This window comes from Triticum urartu, chromosome 2A (genome assembly GCF_056163025.1).
Source record: "Triticum urartu cultivar PI428250 chromosome 2A, HENAU_Tu73, whole genome shotgun sequence".
Taxonomy (NCBI): Eukaryota; Viridiplantae; Streptophyta; class Magnoliopsida; order Poales; family Poaceae; genus Triticum; species Triticum urartu.
Genome location: NC_141874.1, coordinates 750,280,403 through 750,286,819, shown reverse-complemented (window position 1 = coordinate 750,286,819; position 6,417 = coordinate 750,280,403). Strand labels below are relative to the sequence as shown.

Sequence of the window (6,417 nt, the reverse complement as noted above, 5' to 3'; positions counted from 1 at the left end):
GGTGTTGGGGGACAAGATGGCTGAGGGGGAGATGGGCAGCGGGAGGAGATGCTGGCGGCGGGGATTCGACTCAACTGGATTAACAGCGGCAGCTCCGTTTGAGGGGAAGGGAGAAAGGGGGCTGCTCGCGACACGTAGGTGCTCCCTTCACCTCCCCGTCTTCATCTTGATTGGTGGCGGCCGGCGTGTGAGCTCCGGCGAGCTCGTCCGCAGGCGTGGTGCACGCAGTGATCGCAGAGTTCGGCGGCGGCTAAAGCCGGCAGTTTCCAAGCGGGGCGGCGAGCCCCGGGCGTGGGCGTGGAAGAGCGTCGACGGATGCGTCCTCCGACGAGGGTGGTCGGGCCTGTGGTGAACGAGGGAGCTCTGACCAGCAGACGACGGCGGCAGCGGTGGGTTCTGTGCCTCGATTGGACTCACGCATGAGAGAGAGAGAGAGGGCAAAAAAGGAACGGGAGATACGGGATGCAGGTGCGGGCCTGGCTGCAGGATACGCCCGACTCCTGCCTACGAGAATGTGCTTAGGGTGTGTTTGGTTCGGGAATGTACCGGTAATTTGAAGGAATGGAACGATTCATTTTCATGTTTGGTTTGATGGTTTGATGAATGGATTTGTAAGTTATCATCCATCCATCTGTGCAGATAAACATTTTTACTTGTTAAATCGGTGCCAAAGTTTGATGTAAAATAAAGCTATTGGACATTTAACTTTTCTTGACGAGCAGTTCCTGCACTTGCAGTCTGTCTCGCTGAACTGAACCGGGGCAACTAGGAGCATGCATGAAAAAAGCATGCATGAAGAGGGGTGTTAAATTGAGCATACATGAAGAGGGAACAACTACGCTGAGACGAGAATGCAACTAAACACACTAATATTCAGAGCGATGGAGACTCAAACCAGCAACCAGTATCAGGATCATCAAAGGCAAAGAAATGAAACGCATCTCCCAACAACGAATCGAATCCAACCATCCATGCAACGAACAAGGGTGTGAAATACAAGAATCGGACTCAACCACAACTCCACAAGATAACAAGCAGCTACTGCAAGAGAAGAAAAACGGCAGCTGAGCGTGGCGGCCGGCTGGATACGCGCCTTGGCCTTGGCGTCCCCACGCGCGACGGTGGCCGGCTGCTCCGTCAAGCCCGACGGCACGGCGCGTCCCGACGTGTGCTGCCGATGTTGCCCTGCTGCAAGATCGACACACGCTTGCTCGCCTGCCGCATGTGGTTCAGAGGAGAGGGAGGCTGTGCTTCAGAGGAGGATGAGACGAGGGAGCCGGCGTTGCAGACCGGAGGAGAAGGGCCGACGGCGCAGACCGGAGGAGGAGAGCCGGCGGCGCAAATCGTGGGAGGGGAGAGGAGCCGCACAAGAAAGGATAGGGCTGCGGGAGTGCGAGGAGAAGAGCTTTCTTTGGGGCTTGTCTTGCTGTGCCCCCAGCGTGACTCTATGACTTGATTGTACTTCGTACTGTTGTGTTGGATGCTTGTTTCTTTGTTTTATAATATATAAAGCGGGGGGAAACCCTTTTTCGTAAGAGCGGTTCCGCGTATTCCGCTCGATTTGGAGCTCTCGCCCTGTTTCGGATATGACCCGAATATTCGGTCTGCGGGAACGAGGGGGTGACAGTTCGACTTGGTAACTGAACGCGAGAACGAGGCCTAGGAATGGGTTGGACCCGTGACATGCCGGCCCATGACCGTAACCAAACGCACCCTTAGGTTTCAACGTGTGTGTGTTTTGGGTTTTTTCACTGGTTTTTCTGTTGTGATGATGCAGGACAGAAAAATCGGTGAAGATGGTTCGATCGGTGGGAGGAGGCCTATCAATGGGGGAGGCTAATGAGATGAAACGAAACCAAACGACAATGTAGTCTCCATTAGAAGTCTCTATACCTAATGGAGCAGTTGGTAGCCTGATACTTCGGTTTTATTTTCGTTCGGTTTTTTAGTCTCACCTCCCAACACCCCCACTAGGTTTATCTCTCTATTTTCTAAAAACATGCCGCCACTCCTCCCTCTACCGCCTCGATCTTTTGTGTAGGGTTATACTCGCCGCCGCCGCTGCCGCCCCCGTCGCGGCAGCTTCCCAGGCCGCCGCTGCCGCCGCGGATCGACAGGGACATCACCAGCACCGCCGCTGCCGCCGCGGATCCACAGGGACGTCACCAGTGCCGCCGCGGATCCACACAGACAACATAGATGCTGCCGCCGCCACAGATCCCCATGGACGACGTTGACGCCGCCGCCGACACCGATCCCCACGGACGACGTAGACGCCGCGGACCCGTGCAGAGCGTGGTCGCGTTCTCCCGCGGCCATACGGCCCATTCTTCGCCTGAGGTCGCCTGTCATGGCTGCCACCGGCGTCGGCGGTAACGACTCTTGGATGGCACCTGAGGACTCCACAGGTGAGTTGCTATACTCAACGGCGGAGCCAGGAAATAAATACAAGGGGGGCCGGACATTGAGCACAACTCTAAAATTTAGTAAGGGTACGAAATTTATAGAAATTGACACCCAGATAGCAAAATATCTACGATTATAAGCAATTCAGTGTTGATAACACAGGCATATGTCTACACATAGATAGGTCTGAAGCAAAATGATGAACTAAAAATTATCACTCGAACTCGACACGACGGCTTTCCGTATTGAATTCATCAATAATTGCATCGGTTGAGAATCCTATTGCAATCTCTTTCTCAATGTAGATCAGCAAGCAAATCTCTTAGAAACATGTCTTCCATTTTGTTTCGGAGTCTTGTTTTAACAAGTTTCATTGCCGAAAATGCACGCTCTGTTGTTGCGGTTGTGACCGGTAAAGTGAGAACAAGTCGAATTAACCTGCAAATAGAATCGATTAATACTTGATGTTATGGTCAAATCAACTAATATAAGAGCGGAAATATTGTATAACCTGTCAATCAAATAATAGTCAACTGATTTTTCTGTTTTTGCAAGTTGTTGACAAAGATCTCCTATAGTTGACAGATTCTGAAATCTTGGATTTGTAGGTACATCAAGCTCATAATGTTGTAGCTGACATCTCAAATTGTTTCTTTCTTGTTCTGAAAAGTCAGCGGGGTAGTATTTTGAAGCGAGAGAACATACATCATCAATGTTTAATGAACTAAACGAGTCCTTGGGATTCAAAGAATTGCATAGGATGAGAATCTCTGTTGCTTGTTCGCTAAACCTGCAATTGAGTTCATGTAATTGTTGTTCAACTGCAACTGTAAAAATATCATACCGATAGTGATGCTCGGATGTACTTTCATCATTTGCACGAGACCGAATGAAATCTACATAGTTGTCGGTCATATTTGGAGCAGTAATTCCATGTTTCTGGCAAAATAAATTCACATCACTAATCAATTTAGCCCAGCCATCATCTCTTAGCCGCTGTACCAACTTCTTTGTAGTGGAAACATCATCCATGGCATTCACAATGTCTTGAGATTTCTGCTGCAGTTTCTTGCATAACATATCTGTTATTCCCATAAGCTCTTTCATGACATGCAGGATAAATACGAAGTCAAATGACATCATCAACTTAACAGCACCAGCAGCCTTAGCTCGTGCACAAGGTGAAGAGCCAGATCCACTAGTAGTAGCAACATTTTTTAGTACCAAAAATGTAGGACCGTAAAGCTTCAAGAGGCTACAAACTGAACCATAGTGAGAACTCCATCTAGTGTCACAAGGCCGCCGCAAAGTTCCAATCTGGTTTGCTCCACTCCCTGTTTGAAGCTCACTAAGCTCAATGAGATGCTCCATTTCAGCCACTTGATTAGCATGCAACTCATCATTTCTCTTGCTAGAAGACACAACAGTATTGACAACAAGAGCAATGGACTTCGATTACTTCTTTAGATGCACCAATAAGAGCTAATTGGAGCTGATGAGCAAAACAATGAACATAGTATGCGTATGGACACTCTTCCATGAACTTGGCTTGTAGACCATTCCACTCTCCACGCATATTACTAGCACCATCAAATCCTTGTCCCCGAATATTTTGAATATCCAAGTCATGTTGAGACAAAACAAAATCTATTTCTTGTTTCAAACTTGCTGAAGATGTATCTTTAACATGAACAAGATCGAAAAAATGTTCTCGACTGAAACCTTGTTTATCAACAAAACGAAGAACAAGGGCCATTTGCTCTCTTTTAGATTCATCTCTTGATTCATCGACAAGCAAGCAATACTTGGCATCGCCAATTTCATTACGGATTGAACCCTTTCTCCAATTCTTGAACCCTTTCTCCAATTCTTCTTCTTCTTCTTCTGAGTGGGGCATTTTCTTCCTCCTCCTCCTCTTCTTCTTCTTCGTCTTCCCCTTCCCCTTCCTCTTCCTCTTCGAAATCAGAGCAAACAACAACCGACTCTGCATCAATTCTAATTTTCTTCTTGAAGAAAGAATCAATGGTCTTCAGTTTGTGTTTGGCCATGACTATCCTACAGAGATTAACCACCAGAAGTTACAAAACTGATGTTTCTATAAAAATTAGATCCACAAATGAATCTGCAAATTAGGAGATCAAAGTGAAAGATTTCTCAGCTTGTACCTGTGTGGGCCGCCTCCTGCTATGCTCCAAGCGGGAGAGAAAAAGATTAATCGGTGATCCTTGGGGATTTTGCCTCGTCCAACAAAGGGATCTTGGTCTTGGAAGAACAGGGGAGAGAGAAGGGGAGCTCCCAAGCTGCACGGGGGTGGGTGAGAAAGAATAAAAGAAAGGGAATGGAGGCATGTGGCTGTAGCCTGGAAGAAACACCCGTGAGAAGAGGGGCAAAAGTCAAAAAGGTTTCTCACTTTTTGCTGGGATCTTCTGTGAGCAATGCGTGCATTTCTCTGCGTCAAAATGATGTACGTTCCATAGATCTTGATGTATAGAATCAGGGGTACCCAAAAAAATTTATGCATGTTGGGGGGAGCCGTGGCCCCTGCTGGTCCCCCCCTGGATCCGCCGTTGGCTATACTGCTTCGTGAGTTGTGATTCTATATATGCTGCTTCGTGCATGTGGTTTGTACCTCTGTTATGATCGACGAACTCACCTCTGTTCAGCTTCTCTACTAGCTATCTCTTATTGTTCAATGTTTTCAGTATGGTCTAGACTGGGAGAGGTCAAGAGGGTAACCAAGGAGACAAATGTACATGTCAAGATCAACCTGGACCGCACTGGTGTTGCAAAATGTAGGACAGGGATATCCTTCTTGGATTACATGCTTGATGTGAGTAGGGTTTACTTCTCATGTCAGTAGTTCTGGATTCAGGATTTTTTTGTAGACAATATCTCTTCCATTTTTCCAAAAAATGCGTAGCTATTTTTTTCCGCCTAGGGTTTTATTGAAAGCAAGAATGTGATTTCTATGGCATCTGCGTGAAGAAGACAAAACAAAACAAAATCTTAACTCGAACCCACGAAATGGTAGGTAGTGTTCTGAATTTGTGTTGGTCAAAACCTTTATATGGAGAGCATTCTAACTTTAGGTCCTTATAAGAGCATGATTAGTACAATTGGGATGCATACACGACTAAGCCTGAAAGGGCCTGTTGTAGAAAAGTCTGTTGCCTTTCAAGTTGCACGTGTTACATGTGATGTTGAGCAATTCGGATGGGAATTCCTATTTGATTTTTCTTTCCGAAGGGTGATTTGATCCATGCAAAATTGTTACTACTACTCTTCTTCTTAACTAATGTTTGTATGTGTAAAATGTGCATTTCGTTATTCCACAACAGTGACAAACTGACAGCAATGGCCACCGTGGGTGTCAAGCCCTTACGTCTGAAATTAATAAGTGAAATGGAACTACAGTAAAGTGCTTACGAGTAGCAAAAACCATTGCAAGTAGGAACAAAAAAATTGGGAACTATATTTGTTTGACGGCGATGATGGCATACGTGAAGCAGGGCGACAACGAGCTCCACAGGTCAGCGCATCCTTCCCTTCTCATATCTCTATGTCTGCGAGCGGTGGTGCCGAGAGGAACGAGGGCGCCTGGAATGGTCGCGCCTTCTCACCACCGACCGCGTTGCTTCGCTATCAGAGGGGCACTCCACCCCCATTGGTGGCGTCTAGGTCTGAAAGAATCGCTGGAGACCTCCCTGTCTACTTCGCCAAGCGCAACGTCTCCTTGCGCGGCACCTCTAGTACTGTTGCTGCCTTGGCCGACGCCCTTGGTACGGCGCGTGGCAACGACAGGGCCCTCAGGCTTGGGCCGCCTCTGGCAAGGCATGGCTTTCCCCTCCGGCCGGCAGCACTCACCAAGAGCCTCACTGTCGTCCCCACTCCGGCACATCCTCCGCCATGGATGGAAGGAACCCGAGACACTACGCCGCCTACTCCCTTATCCATATCTCTTGATCCTTATTAAATTGTCTCGGTTTATGTTCAATTGCTCACATCCTTTCC

The 6,417-nt window shown here is 47.8% G+C and overlaps 1 non-coding gene across 1 annotated transcript; it reads right to left on the bottom strand.

The window, feature by feature from the left end:
- Positions 1 to 2,522: 2,522 nt before the first annotated feature.
- LOC125540322 (uncharacterized) lies at positions 2,523 to 4,756 on the bottom strand. The gene is made up of 3 exons (XR_015617710.1): positions 4,572 to 4,756; positions 2,918 to 4,461; positions 2,523 to 2,844 (listed from the first exon to the last, which is right to left on the bottom strand). It is a non-coding gene; the product is annotated as an uncharacterized LOC125540322 (transcript).
- Between the last annotated feature and the right edge of the window lie 1,661 nt (positions 4,757 to 6,417).